The 14,100-nt window shown below is 46.6% G+C and overlaps 1 protein-coding gene across 1 annotated transcript in view; it reads left to right on the forward strand.

The window, feature by feature from the left end:
• Window positions 1–5,103: 5,103 nt before the first annotated feature.
• The window catches only part of CALCOCO2 (calcium binding and coiled-coil domain 2), a 51,543-nt gene continuing 42,546 nt past the window's right edge, over window positions 5,104–14,100 (forward strand). Inside the window, exon 1 of the mRNA XM_015409215.1 lies at window positions 5,104–5,212. The gene's annotated coding sequence lies outside the window, so the exon portion shown is untranslated. The remainder of the gene's footprint in view (window positions 5,213–14,100) is intronic.

Below are 14,100 nucleotides of genomic sequence, written 5' to 3' on the forward strand. Positions count from 1 at the left end.
GCCTCCGCGCTGGTTTCCTTTCTTCGACCGTCGATTGGGCAACTCCGGAGAACTCGCGGATTGGCCCTTTCCCGGGAACGTTCCAATGTACGTCAGATAAAGGCTTACTCACGTGCTCTCTTGCCTGACAGGCTGGAAGTCACTGAGGAGCGCCACGCCGTAGGAGTCACGTGGATGCCGGGGACGTGGGGAGGAGGAATGGGGTGGGTGGGTCCACTATCACACGTAGGGTTGCCAACCTCCAGGTAGTGACTGGCGATCTCCCAGTATTACAATTGATATGTTCACATGGGGAAAATGTCCACTTTGGAAGTTGAACTCTATGACATTATGCCCCAAATCCCGCCCTTCTGAGGCTCCACCCCCGAAATGTCCAGGTATTTCCCTATATGGAACTGACAACCTTAGCATGTGTGAAGATCACCTGTCTGATGCTGGGAGTTCAGTGGCTGGGATTGCGTGTGGTTCCCCCAACAGCATACTCCTCCTTGTACATTAAAAATATAACTAAACATGCTGGGATGAGACTAAGGCTGCCAAGTGGCATGAGGAAAAATGTCCTGACTTTTAATAGAGGCTTAATTCGATGTTATTTAGCGGGTGACTGATATTACTTACCTCCATGTCCTGAAAAGCTTCAGTTGCCCATTTCCAGACATTGTGTCTATTAATTTTTCCAGGCCTATTGGCAACTAGACCTTCTAGTCCAGAATACTGTTTCCACCAGTCAGATGCCACAAGGAAATCCAAAAGCAGCAGAGCCAGCTGGTGTGAACCCTCTGAGCCTGGCAGTCCCATTCAGGTATAATGGTTAACTGGCCTGTACTCCAAAAATGTATGCAACCCTCTTTTAAATCAATCTAAGATAGTGGCTATCATATGGCAGTGAGTTCCACGAGTCAACTAATCATTGTGTGAAGTAGTATTTTGTCTGGCTTGAATGAACTGCAAAGGAGTAGCTGGGTTAGTCAGCTGTAGCAAAGTAAAACAAAAGTCCTATGGCACCATAGAGACTAACAACGTTTATTTCAATATGAGCTTTTGTGAGTCACCACTCACTTCTTCAGGTCTTCGTCATATTTGAAATGGTGATGAATAGTGACTCACAAAACCTGACATTGAAGCAAATGTTGTTGGTCTTCTAAAGTGCCACTGGAGCGGTGACACAGGCAATACAACGCCTGCTTTAACAACCACTGGACTTTTATTTATAATCAACTGCCAGTCAGTTCCATAGGATGACTTCCAAATTCTAGTATGATGTGAGTGCTTCTTTATTCATGCTGTCTACACTTTGCCTAATTAATGTAGGCCTTTGCATGTGACCCCTCTGCCACTTTTTTTCTAATAGATCACTTGATTTATCCATATTTCCTTACTGTGCCAATTGATGACTGGCAACTGATTATGCTAAAGCACTGTATTTGAGCTGATGCCAACATTTTATATATTTATCTTTAAATCTTGTGAAGGTCCACACATATAAAGTCATCACTGGACTGCTGATCATGGGTAATTGTATTTGTCCAAAGTAAAAAAAAAACAAATCAAAACAACCCACCTAAAAGTCATTAATTCAATTAGATAGAATCATAGAATTGTAGAGTTGGAAGGGATCTCCAAGGTCATCTAGTCCAACCCCTGCACAATGCAGGAAATTCACAACTACCTCCCCCCCAAACACCCCTAGTGACCCCTGCATGCTCAGAAGATGACAAAAAACCTTCCAGGATCCACGGTCAAACTGGCCTGGAGAATAATTGCTTCCTGACCCCAAAGTAGCGACCAGCATTTCACTGGGCATGTAAGAAAGGGCCACGAGAACTAAGCACTGATGCAACCCTTTCTGTCCTCCCTTCTCATGATCAGTCTAAGTTCACAGAATCAGCATTACTGTCAGGTGGCCATCTAGCCTCTGCTTAAAAACCTCCAAAGAAGGAGAGCCCACCACCTCCAGAGGAAGCCTGTTCCACTGAGGAACCGCTCTAACTGTCAGGAAGTACTTCCTAATGTTTAGCTGAAAACTCCTTTGATTTAATTTCAACCTGTTGGTTCTGGTCCGACTTTCTGGGGCAACAGAAAACAACTCCACACCATCCTCTATATGACAGCCCTTCAAGAACTTGAAGATGCTGCATGAGGTCTGCAGTCAATCCTTCAATCAAACTGACATAGTTTGAACATATATCCAGTACACAGTTTGGGTCCAGTGGCACCTTTAAGACCAACAAAGTTTAATTCTGGGTATAAGCTTTCATGTGTATGACAAAGTGTGCCTGCACACGAAAAGGTATACCTAGCATTAAACTTTGTTGGTTTTAAAGGTGCTACTGGACTCAAACTTTGTTCTGTTACTTCAGATACATCTGTTACTCTAGTTTTGCCTGAAGGTTACAATGAAGAAGACGTGGAAGGGGTATGTCATTGCCTGTTTGGAAACGGGTGCCTGTTGCCTTCTTGACCCATTTGAATTGCATCCCTGAACTGAGAGCCCCTATGGTGTAGTGGTTAAGAGCAATGTTCCCTCTAAGCTGTGGAGTCTTGTGAGCAGAAATTCTACTTTGTGAGCTGCTGGCATTAAAGTTGTGAGCAAGCAATTTGGCCACTGCATAAATTGGTTTGCTCTGGAGCCATCTTTCCTGAGCTAAGACAAAAATGTGTGAGCCAGAGGCTAAAAAACTGTGAGCTAGCTCACACTAACTCAGCTTAGAGGGAACACTGGTTAAGAGTGTCTGTCATGTATCTAGGAGACCAGGGTTTGAATCCCTACTCTGCTATGGAAGCTTGCTGGGTGACCATGGGCCAGTCACACTTTCTCAGCCTAACCTACCTCATAGGGTTGTTGTGAGGATAAAATGGAGGAGAGGAGAATAATGTAAGCTATTTTGGGTCCCCATTGGGGAGAAAGGTGGAATGTAAATGAATTAAACAAATTAATCAACTAGATCTGTCCATCTGTCAGTCTGCACATCATCCAGAAGGAGGCTATGTTTGCCTCTCAAGCAATGTGTTTGCCACCCTTCTTTGGACCTGGTTCACTCAAGTCACACAGCATGGTTGCCCTTGACAGAAGATGGCATCACAGTCTCCATAAATGATGGACCACAGGTCTGACTCAGTATAAGGCAGTTTCATGTGTGACCATGGCAGGACTTATTTATACCCCCCACTTTTCTCCCCCGTGGAGACCCAAAGCAGTTTACAACAACATTCTCCCCTCCTCCATTTTATCCTCACAACAACCCTGTGAGGTCAGTTAGGCTGAGAGTGTGTGACATAAGAACACTTCCAGGTGGGTAGCCGTGTTGGCGTGAAGCAATAGAACAAAGTTTTAGTCCAGTGGCACCTTTAAGACCAACAACAGAAATCAAATCATTTTTACTGAACGTCTAAAGGCAAGGAGAGAATCACCGTGCCTGGGGACAAGAGTTCCCAGGATCATGGTGCCACCACCAAAAAGATTACCACTCAACAGTAGAGGAATAGAGGGCTTTGAAGGTGACTGAAGTTCAGGAGTATTTGGGAGAATATACAGTCAGTGCAGGGGGGGATCACTTGGGAAAATAACCTACATGTAATGGAACATACATTTGATTTTTAGATGCCTGTCTGCTACTTGCTGCCTTGCAGTGTCCGCATTCACAAGCGACACTTTCCAGATATGGGCTTTTCATTTTTTAGTCAGGAAGGGAAAGCGACTAAACTCTTCACTTCTATCCTGTCCCTCCTTTTTCAATTGACCATTTGGCACAACTCGAGAGAGGCCAGTTGCCTAGAAGCAAAACTGCTGGACTTTGCTCCAGGACTCACAGGTGTAGAGACTGTGGCTTAGTGGTAGAGCATTTGCTTGGCTTGCAGAAAATCCCAGGTTCAATGCTGGGATTTAACTGGGTATCTCCAGTTAAAAGAATCAGCTACTAGGTGGTGGGAAAGCCCTTTAACTATGATCCCGGAGAGCCACTGCCTGTCTAGACAATACTGTCCTTGATGGACCAAGGGTCTGATTCTGTATAAGGAGATTTAAAAAATAGGGTCATGGCTGATGGTACAAAAACAGGTAGAATCAGGGCTATTTTTGGGCAGGAACACACAGGAACGGAGTTCCGGCTGGCTCCCAAGTTGGCCACACCCAGCAGGAACTCATTAGCATAATAGGCCACACCCAACAGCAGAAACTCATTAGGATTGGCTACATTAGGGGTGTGTGGCCTAACATGCAAAGGAGTTCCTGTTACAAAAAAAAGGCCCTGGGTTTTGACAACAAACAAGGTAAACAGAATAACAAGCAAAAGATGGGTGTGGCTGGATAACCACACTTCTAGTAACATGTGGGTGTGGCCTAATGTACTAATGAGCTGTGCTGTCAGGGGTGTGGCCCAATATGCTAATGAGTTCCTGCTGTTTGGTGTGGCCTATTATGCTAATGAGTTCCTGCTGGGCTTTTTCTACAAAAAGAATTATTTTTTTCTGATGATCTGAGTATGACTCCAGTACCATCAGTCTGGCTTATGGGGGGTTTGAATTACATTATTTGCCATCTTTCAATTGGTTTTAGCTGTTTTTAGATTTAATTGTATTAATCTGGTGTTGATTGCTATGCACTACCTGCCCTGAGCCCATTTGGGAAGGGCAGGATATAAATGTAATAAATAAATATTTTATTACTCAATTAAATTCAATTAAATACAAGTATTCCCTATGTGTTTTGCCAACAGGCTTCAAAAGGGGAATCTCTGTAATATATAATAACAACACTGAGTTTACATAAGTGTAGTTAAAATTATGTAAACTCTGTATTGTTGTTACATATTACAGATTCCCCCGCCAAAATTTAATTGAGTAATAAAATATCTTTTACCTGATTTTGCATCATCGACCTTGGCCCTATTTTTTAATCTCCTGTGACTGGTCGGCTCTTTATTTTCCTGATTCAGTACAAGTCAACTTCATGGGTCGTCGGCCGCCTAACCCTTGCCAAGGGCTTTTTGGAAGGAAGCGTGAAAGCGTCACCCTCTCCTAAAACTACACCTCCCAGCATGCCTTGCAAAGGGAGGCGCCTTCAGCTGTAACTTTCCAGCTTGAGGCTGGTCTGGGGATCAGAAGTATCACGTTCCTTTTCTGTTTGGAGGAGCTTCGGCTGGTGTTTGTCGCTCCGGGCGGCTGCATCTGTGCGGGAAACGGTCTCATCGGCTTCCCCGGACTCTGCTGCAGGGTGAGTCAGTAAAGGAAGTTAGATTTTAGCAACAAGTTAGCGCCGTCCTTAGTGATTCTTTTGCCAACCAGACAAGATCGCGCACAGCAAATAAGTGAAGTTTGTGTCCGGGGGGTGGGGTGGGAGGAATAAACTGATGCTTCTTGTATTGGTATGTTTTAGTACAAGGGGAAGCGGATGATTTAAAACGTGACGTGTATTCAGGGACAGGTTTTGGAAAGTACAAATCATTCTGATTGTTACTGTAGAAATGCTGTTTGTTAAGTGGATTTTTATTCCCACCCTTTTCCCGGAGAACTCCGCGTGGCGTACATGGTTCTTCCCTTCTCCATTTTGTTCTCACAACAACCCTGTGAAGTAAGTTAGACTGAGAGAGAGAGAGAGTGAGATGGCCCAAAATCATTCAACCGGCAAAGTGGGGATTTGAACCTAGGTCTTTCAGATCCTAGTCTGACACTCTGCCTGCTACCAGGGATGTGTGCAGAGAAAGAACTCCTGTATTTGTAAACAGCAAAGAAACCTGCACACAGAGGACCCCTTGAACCCTTTTAAGAACTCCGATCGCTAGGCTACCCAATGGCTGTTGTTTGATTTCCATGTGCTCTATCCCTGGACTAAAACTTTCAATTGTCTGAAGGAGCGTGCATGCACACCCAAGCTTAAGCCCAGAATTAAACTGTGTTGGTCTTAAAGGTGCCATTGGACTCCAGCTTTGTTCTGTTGCTTCAGGCCAACACAGCTATCCAACTGAATCTATTTTCTATTATGATGTTATTCCACCTTTCCCCCAAGCAGTTTGGGAAGGTGTGTATGGTTTTCCCCTCCTCTGTTTTGTCCACATAAGGACCCTGTAAGGTAGGTCAGGCTGAGAGAGAGTATAGCTGACCTAAAACCACCCAGTGAGTCTCACAGCTGAGTAGGGATGTGACCTTGGTTCTATCTAGTTTTAGAACTTATTCCACACTGGCTCTTCTAATTTCACATGGGAGAACTTTTTTTAAAGCATAAGGGAGGGGTAGTGGCTCAGTGTTTTCACCTTGATAGTCCAGGCTAGCCTGATCTTGTCAGATATTGGAAGCTAAGCGGGGTTGGCCCTGGTTACTACTTGGATGGGAGATCTCCAAGGAAGTAAGTCACTGGATGTCCTGCAGAGTCAGGCAATGACAAATGACTCTTATTGGTCTCCGGCCTTGAAAACACTACAGGGTTGCCACAAGTCGTTGGTGACTTGACAGCAAAAAAATTAAGTGGCTCGGCGGTAGAGCATACAGAAGGTCACGCCTTTCTTCTCGAAGTAGGAAGCAGGAGATGTAGATCTCTGCCTGAGACTCTGAATAGCTGCTGCCAGAGTAGAAAATACCTGGACGGAGCAGTGGTCTGACCTGGTATGTGTCAAATCTGTGTGTTCATGTGTCTTCTAGGAGATAGGAGAAAAACTTACTCTCTGGTGAGTGACCCCCTCCCCTGAGATTCCAGTGTCCTGCTTGCATTCCTGGATTGTATTTCTTGGTCATATTGGCATATAAAGAATGTTGTGGGGTGGAACGTTGGCTTTGATGGATGTAGGTCGTCCCTTCTGTGCCTTAGCTGCCCTTCAAAGGACTGAGACCAGTTTCACTTTATCTTCCCAAGGACTCTGGAAGGTTGGCAGATGGGTAAGAACTGACCAGAGATCAGCCTTTTGACCATGCAGTGTTTTGAACATGAGTCTCTCTAGTTCACAGCACTCCAATGTTAATGTTGGCTGTGTCGGAAACGTTTCATACAATTTTATATCACAGTCAGTTAAAAAGAAACACCAGTTTGGTGTAGTGGTTAGGAGTGCAGACTCTAATCTTGGAGAACCGGGTTTGATTCCCCATTCCTCCATATGCACCTGCTGCCAGTCACAAGTTCTGTCAGAGCTGTTCTCTCAAGGGCAGTTCTTGAGAGAGTTCTCTCAGCCCCACCTTCCTCAGGTGTCTGCTGTGGGGAGGGGAAGGGAAAGGGATTGTAAGCAACTCTGAGACTTCTTCAGGTAATGAAGGGCAGGATGTAAATCCAGTCTCTTCTTCTTCTACCTTGTAGTGGGCTGTGACACTCTAGAAAGTTTTTTGGGGAGGGGGAGAATCCACAACCAAATAGATGTGCATATGAGCATCAGAGAGAGAATATGCACAGTTTAAAGATAATGTAGTAAAAAATTAGCTCTCCTCAAAATGATACTTATCCATGTGGGGAGGGTGGGGGGAATGGTTTCCTTCTTTCCAGCACTGAAATAGATCCAACTTCCAACAAGACAGTGCTCTCCCCCTAAAACATTAATTATAGATCTGTTACGTCTTAGGAGTCAGAACATGGTTCAGATGTATTTTTGACGCTGCAGGCTCTGCTATGCAACACGGTTAATATCCCTCAGACCTTTTCTGTCCACCTGTTGTGCTCTGCAGTAGCGAATTTGCAACAGATGTGCCTTCAGAGAGGAAGAAGCTGGTTTTCTCGGTCCTGAAAAATAGCAGCCATTTAGTGCTGGGAAGATGCAGTCTTGCCCTAGCAGAAGCGGTCTGGACAGTGCAAGGAATGAAAGATAAACAGCTGTGCATTTGTTGGGCCAAAGCTAATAATTTGAAAGGGGGCCTAAAAGACATTGGGAAAGTGAAACAGAAAGACCTGGCACAGTATCAGGGCTTGTCGGCTACAGAGTTCTCTGAATCAAATGTCACTTTAGTTACAAACCTATGAACACATACAGCTATTTTGTACTTCATCCATCAAGGTCAGCATTGTCTACTCAGACTGGCAGTGGCTCTCCAGGGTCTCAGGCAGAGGTCTTTCACTGCCTGGTCCTTTTTAACTGGAGATGCCGGGATTTGAACCTGGGATCTTCTGTATGCAAAGCAAAGGCTCTTCCACTGAGCCATAGATCCCCCTTAGTGATTTTAGGCAAACTGCATTCTCTCATCCTACCTTAAGCTGCCCTATACTAAGACCCTTGGTTCACTGAGTTCAGTACTGTCTACTGAGACTGGCAGCAGCTCTCCAGGGTCTCAGGCAGGTGCCTTTCACACCAATTGCAATCTGATCTTTTTGACTGGAGATGCCAGGGATTGAACCTGGGACGTTCTGTCTGCAAGATGCCCTGCCCCTAAACCACAGTCCTTCCCCTGATGTGATGTGGTAATCCTGTTGTCCCACCTTGCAGGACTGTTGTAGAGAGGCCTGCAGGTGTTGCGGCATGTGTATTTTGCATATATAAGGACCTGGGTTGGATCTCTGCCAGAGATATTAGAGAGCCATTGCCGGTCTGAGTAAAATGTTTTGGCCTAAACAGATTAGTGGTATTTTGCAAGGGAAAGCAGACGCCTGTGTTAGCTTTGCGTATGGTGCTTGTAGGCCACAGTAGGATCTGAGTTAAGCAATGAAGCTGTACATTGGGATCACCCTCTTTTGAATCTTGCTGCTGCTAGAAGCCCTCAAACAAGCTGTTCTTTCTCAGCTTTAAGTCTCCATCTGCAACATGGGGCAATACAGAGATTGGCCCTCCTTTCCAGTGTTGGAAGAACTGTTGAGAAGTGTTTTGGAATGTTCTTGACAGCTATGTAAAGGTTAGGGTTTATGGCCATTGCTGAGTCAGGAGCATCTCTGCAGATTCCTAGAAAATGCCACTGTTGGGCAAGTATATTTTGTACCTTAGGTTTCTGCACTGGATATTTTTCTAGTGGGAGACTATCTCCCCCTCCTAACCCTTAGCCCTCTTTGTTCCTCTGTTTATTTTTTCTCCTTTCATTTCTCTTCATCCTTGGATCCTGCTGCCAGTGACCTCCGGCTGATCAAAACAATCCGACCCATTTTATTTTGGAAGCCCACACAGGCCAGGCATGGGAGGCCGTCCGGTGGCCCCGGGGCAGGAAGCAAGTTGGGTCACCTCCTCTGAACTCTTGCTTCTCCCCCTCCCGCTCTTTAGCATCAGGAAGCGATTGCTGACTAAGAATACCTTGGCTAGGCGATCAGCTACTAGAAGGGAGGGGAGACTCTGGGGGACCCAAGAAAATATGCATTGGTGCTTACATTTTAAGGCCATAAATGGCTTCGGGTACTTGAAGGATCATGGAAATGAAACTGAAGGCTGTATGCTGGACTATGTACTGGTGCTTCTTGAAATCTTTATGGTGGATACTGGGGAAAATGGAACTGGAACATGGGAGGTGGATGGCAAGTCAACCAGAGACAGGGCTGCCCTCTGGCCTGGGGTACGAGGGCAAGTGGCACCTCTCCTTTGTAATGCCTTCCCATTTGAGCCTCACCTGGCCTGTATTTTACTGTCTCTTTCAGGCCAAAATGTTTTTTTGTACCTGGACTTCTAACTGTGGGGTTCCCTCATTTTTAGCAGTTTTTGTCCCCCACTCCTAGCCTGAAGGCTGTCTTATGGATATCATTTTTTTTTATGTTGTTGTTTTCATGCTACTTGTATGGCTTAATTTATTGCCGACTGTTCTTCCACTGTTGTGTTGGTGACTTCATTGCTGTTTTGTTTTTTTTACTTGGTGAGCTGCTTCAAGCTAGTCTCTGGTGAAGCGGCATTATAAGTGTTCTAAATGAATACATGCTGACTGTTTCGTTTAAGGGTGAGAGAACTGGGCTCTTCAAGGTCCCCAACGTTGCTGAGTGGAAAATGTGGAATCTTGAGTAGTGGGTGCCATTCCAAAAGGGAATGGGGGTTGGGGCTGACTCTTCGCTTTGGGGAAAAGATGCTGTTTGGTTTTGGTTTCCCAAAGGTTCCTGTGCAGCCAAAGAGGTTGCCAAGCCGAGAAACCTAAGAGATTCTGGGTTGATGGCTGAGCTGAGAATGTGTTACTGTCACTGTGCTGAATGAGCTCAGTCAGTTTGCTAGTCAGTCAGTGGGTAAGGAGCAACCTAAAACTCCTTAGTTCTTTTTTCCCCTCTGTTCCAAGGCCTTCTGGATTTTATCCCCAAGACTCAAGGCAGGCAGGCAGACACCAGGAAAAGCCCCTTTTCTGTGGTTGTGCAAAGAGCTTAACTGGTGGGATTACTGGTGTGTGTCAAGGTTGTAGTATCTGTGACCTTGGGTCAGTCAGTCTCAGCCTAACCTACCTCACAGAGATGTGAGGATAAAACAGAAGAAGAGATTGGATTTATACCCCATCCTTCGCTACCTGAAGGAGTCTCAGAGTGGCTTATGATCTCCTTTCCTTTTCTCTCCCCACAGCAGACACCCTGTGAGGTAGGTGGGGCTGAGGTGGGGCTCTTCGGAGAACCGCTCGTGAGAGAACAGCTCTGAATGAACTTGTGACTGACCCAAGGTCACACCAGCAGCTGCATGTGAAGGAGTGGGAAATCAAACCCGCTTCTTCCAGATGAGAGTCCATGCTCCTAACTACTAGACCAAACTGGCTCTCTCAGAGGACAGGAGGATGGCGTAGGCCATTTTGGGTTCCCACTGGGGAGAAAGACAAAGTATAACCATGTCACACTTTTAAAACCCCATACTATTAACAAAAAAGTGTATTAGTAAAATTTAGTGGTGGTAGAGAGTGGTGCTGTCAAGTCACAGCTGATTTATGGCAACCCTGTGGGGTTTTCGAGGCAAGAGACGTTCAAAGGTGGCTTGCCATTGCCTGCCTCCGTGTCACGACCCTGGTATTCCTTGGAGGTCTCCCATCCAAATACTAGCCAGGGCCCGACCCTGCTTAGCTTCTGAGACCTGATGAGAGTGGGCTAGCCTGGGTCATCCGGGCCACGGGATTTGGCTGGTACTTAAATCTATTTCCGCGCTGGACTCCTGCTTGATTTGACCTCTTAGTACATCACTGCAGCTGTATACAGCCATGTTAGTTCTGGCTTTATCCCCTGGGCTGTGTAGAAGATCTATGTCTAGAAGATCTATGACAGCTACTATGGTGACCTACCTCACAATAGATCATCTGCTCCCCCCCCCCATTACTCCTGCGTCTTTAAGAGGAACCCGGAGGATCTTTGAACCAAGAAGTTGCAGGTTTAGATTCTATTTCTGAACTGTGAAGTGAGTAGATGGCCTCGGGCAAGCCGTTCAGCTCTTCTTCTGCAGTGTAGGGAGAATAGAGTGAATTGAGAGCCAGCATGATGTAGTGGTTAAGAGCATCGGACTAGTATCTGCGTGACCTGAGTTTGAATCCCCCACTTGTGCCATGGAAGCTTGCTGGTGTGACTTTGGGCCAGTCACACTCTCTCAGGCTAACCTACTTCACAGGGTTGTTGTGAGGATAAAGTGGAGGAGAGAATGATGTAAGCCACCTTGGGTCCCCCAAGTGAATAAATATTGCAAGAATTACCAGAAGCCAACTTTTGCGTTCTGATTCTGTTCCTACCGATGGCATAGCCCTCTGTAGGTATGAGAGACAATTCCTGGAACTGGACTTGGGTGTGCCATTACCTCTTTCTCTGTGTTGAAAGTGAAAATGATTGAGCGAGCCGCAAGCCGGCACAAACAGGAATGGCTGCGAAAGGCTTTGTTTTTAGGGCAGGAAATATGAAAAAGCTGGCAGGCTGCCCTGTGACATGAAGCCATTATCTTGTGTACTTTATCAGAAGGGTATGGAAGTGAGAGCAAAGTCTGCATGCTGGACTTTTGTGCTGGTGCTGTTTGGAATCTTTATGGTGGATACTGGATGAAATGGAACTGGAGCATGTGGGGGTGGGTGGGACCCAGGACTCTTTTCTTCTTCCTGTGTTTGTTTTAAAGACCTCTCCCCTGTCTTCTTTTGCAAATGCAACCTCTGGGATTGCTTTATCAAGGAGGAGAAGACCTTGAGGAGGGAGTGGAAAGAAGACCTTGAGGAGGGAGGTGAACATTAACCCTTTGCTCTTGTGCCTCCCCCCTTTTTTTTGCTTTTATTCCTGCGGGAGGAAATCATAATGGGTGAAAGCAGCTCAGGGTTGTCCTTTTCCATAGAGAAGGGACTAGGGGAGGAAAGGGTTAAAGTGCCCCCCCTCCCCAGTGACAGCATTTGCAGTAAAAATTATAAACATGGAAGAAACTATGGCTGAGTTCAGACTGGCAGTTTGCCCCGGTATAGGCATGTTTCAGAAATGTTCCACAACTGGATTAAAGGGGCCGTTCACACAGGCACATCTGTCAGGCGTTCCCCACCCGTACTCAACTCGTCTTGTAACGCTTCGCTCCCGAGTTTAAAAGATACCTGGTGAAAGTGGTAGCAAACCCTGGAAAGCGCGATTATCCCGCATCCATCCCGCACCAACAAAGTGTGAACGCCAAAAGCCACGGTTTTTCTTATGCACATAAGCGCATATCTCCAGATTACCAAAAAGAAAGCTGCGCCTTACAGCTGTGCCTCTGGGCCAACAGTGTGAACGCTCGGTATGCTCCCGCATCAGTCGCTGCAGAGTGAACGGGAAAACCCGGAACAGTTCGTTCTGGCTCTTTTTTGCCACGACTCCCTCCTGCTTCAAACTGCCAGTCTGAACTCGGCCTATATTAGTTGGACTGTCCAGCGAGAGGGTGTTACGGGGAAGGCTGCTGCTGCATTGTCCAATTTTTCTACAGAATTTTTTTTTTTTACATCCCAGCAAGCTTGCTGAAAGGCTGTGTTTAACAAAGCGCCCCAAAGCTGGGAATCGGGGGCCAGTTGGTGGAATGTGGAGCATGCTTGCTACTTCCGTTTTCCTGGCATGGCTTCCGAGAGCCAAACTGCACATGACGGTGTCCTCAGGGCCACCACTGCCAATTTAATGCCTGACCTACATGATTTAAAAATGCCATGAGGGCCTGGTCAGGGATGAGGCGCTCTGTCCTCCCCCTCCCACATGCCTTATCAAGGGCTGAAACAGCCTCCCCCCCCCCTTTCTTCACATGAAAGGCATCAGGAGAGGGTACAAGAACTCCTTGTCCCTGATCTGGCCCCGGCAGCATTTTTACTTTGGCCCTTAGTCTTTATTAGCGGTTAAAGATGAGGAATCAGGTTGAGAAGGAAGTCAGTCTGCAGGTGGGGCCTAGGCTTCTCCTGGTTACACTTCTTGTTCTCCAGTTGTTCTCCTGGATGTCTGCTTCAGAGGGCATACTATGGCATTTCATCCCTGCTGAGCTCCCTCCCGAAGCGAAGCACCACTCCCACATCGGGAATTTCCCTTTCACAACCCTAGGTCAGGAAAAGTCAACATCCTGGTCTGGGAGACAGCCGCTCTGTCCTCTGGCTTGGAATCTTTCCAGAACAGAGTGGATTTCTTTTTGTTTCTTTGCTTCCATTCAAGGCCAAAGGGATGCTCGGCAAAGTAGTTTTCTTTACCACAAGCAGGGGTCATTTCTTAGAAAAAGAGGTGCAGGAGCTCATTAGCATAATTTATTAGCATAACTTGTTTGCATATGCCACACCCCCTGACATCACCGGAAGTGTGTCAGAAGGCAACACCCACTGCTCAGGCTCCACTGGACTGTTTTGGATTGCTAGCTATTGGAGGGGGGGGCGTGCAGATCTCTCCTCGCAGAGGAGGGAGAGCTCGTACCTGAATAAAACTTGGTCTTAAAGGTGCCAATGGACTGTTTTGGACCAGGGGGCCTCTGCCACTTACCTCGCTAGAAGGGGGGGGGGCTCTGCAACTTACCTGGTTGCTTCTTGCTCCTTGTGGCCTGACTGAGGGCTGCTGGGAGCAGGGGGCGGGGCATGCTGCATGTGCCCACCCCCTGGGCTCCTTACTGCCGGGTGCGCTCCCGCAGGAAATGTCCCCTGACCACAAGCAAGACATGTCTTATGTTCACACTCCTGCTTTTCCTCTATTATTAGCCTTAAGGTGGGAAGTACAAATACGACATTTCAGTGGTGTGGAAATTTCACTCCTAAGTGGTTCCCATTTAGGGTTGCCAGGTCCCCTTGTCGTGCCAGCAGGGGGATTTGGGG

Source organism: Gekko japonicus, unplaced genomic scaffold (genome assembly GCF_001447785.1).
Source record: "Gekko japonicus isolate JY-2015 unplaced genomic scaffold, Gekko_japonicus_V1.1 scaffold240, whole genome shotgun sequence".
In the NCBI taxonomy this organism is placed as follows: domain Eukaryota; kingdom Metazoa; phylum Chordata; class Lepidosauria; order Squamata; family Gekkonidae; genus Gekko; species Gekko japonicus.